At 44.8% G+C, this 1,171-nt stretch overlaps 1 pseudogene; it reads right to left on the reverse strand.

Moving 5' to 3' along the window:
* Positions 1 to 231: 231 nt before the first annotated feature.
* LOC127206542 (40S ribosomal protein S18-like) lies at positions 232 to 690 on the reverse strand (annotated as a pseudogene).
* Positions 691 to 1,171: the final 481 nt, after the last annotated feature.

Genomic DNA, 1,171 nt, shown 5'->3' on the forward strand with positions numbered 1-1,171 from the left:
GTTTGTGTGCTGCTTGGGCATTGAGGTTCTTTAAGTCAGTCCGAATGTGCAGGCAATATTCAAAGCCACTGTTTGATTTGTTGTTGTTATTGTTTATCTTGGCTGTTATTTTTGACTTTTCATAATAAACGTTTTACTTATTTTTACAACTTTATTATACATACTTGCTGTATACCTAGAACTGTTTATTTTTTTCAGGTATATAAACTATAACAGCAAAGGCCCAGAGACTTATTTCTTCCTGGACACACCCACAGTGCGGCCCTGGCGACCAGTGATCTTGGTGTGCTGACCTTGCACATGAAGGCCCCAAAAGTGGCACAGACCCCTGTGGGCTCTGATCTTCTTCAGTCGCCCCAGGTCCTCACACAGCTTGTTGTCCAGACCGTTGGCCAGAACCTAACTGTACTTTCCATCCTTCACATCCCTCTGTGTGTTCAAGAACCAGTCTGGAGTCTTGTACTGTCATGGATTTCACATGATGGTGATCACATGGTCCATCTTATCCTCCGTGAGTTCTCCAGCCCTCTCGGTGAGGTCAATGTCTGCTTTCCTCAAAACCACATGAGCATATCTCCTCTCCACACCCTTAATGGCAGTGATGGCAAAGGCTATATTTCACCGCCCATCGATGTTGGTGTTGGACACTCACAAAATGTGCTGGAACTTCTCAGGGATCCCTAGAGACATGGCGGCGGTGTGTAGGCCTCCTGTGGAAGCCATAGGACATTGACATGCAAGTATATATTGTATGCTGAGCGTATTTTCCTCCACGCCCTGCCCCTCATCTTTCACTTTCTTTTCCTCTCTTTCTCTATTCTTCAAGCCAGCTTTGTTTCTAGTTTTATTGTCATCACACATCACATGGATGTGTATAAGATCTACATCTATTTATCTGTCTTTCTGTCTGTCTGTCTGTCTGTCTATCTATCTATCATATGTCTATCTAAGTATCTGAAGACCTGAGCTCTTTCTTGCCCTTTGCCCTGCCCCTCTTACTGCTGGTTTACTTCCTGTGTGGTTGCAAACTGGCTTCAGCCTGGATGTAAGATCCTCCTCCAGTCAGATGACGGTCGGCAGAAGAGGGTATGTTGACTTGATTCTTGGAGAAAAGAGTGGTCTCCCAGAAAGTCTCAATAGGACAGTTGGTAGAAAGGAGGAAGTGAAGAGT

This window comes from Acomys russatus, chromosome 23 (genome assembly GCF_903995435.1).
Source record: "Acomys russatus chromosome 23, mAcoRus1.1, whole genome shotgun sequence".
Lineage (NCBI taxonomy): Eukaryota > Metazoa > Chordata > Mammalia > Rodentia > Muridae > Acomys > Acomys russatus.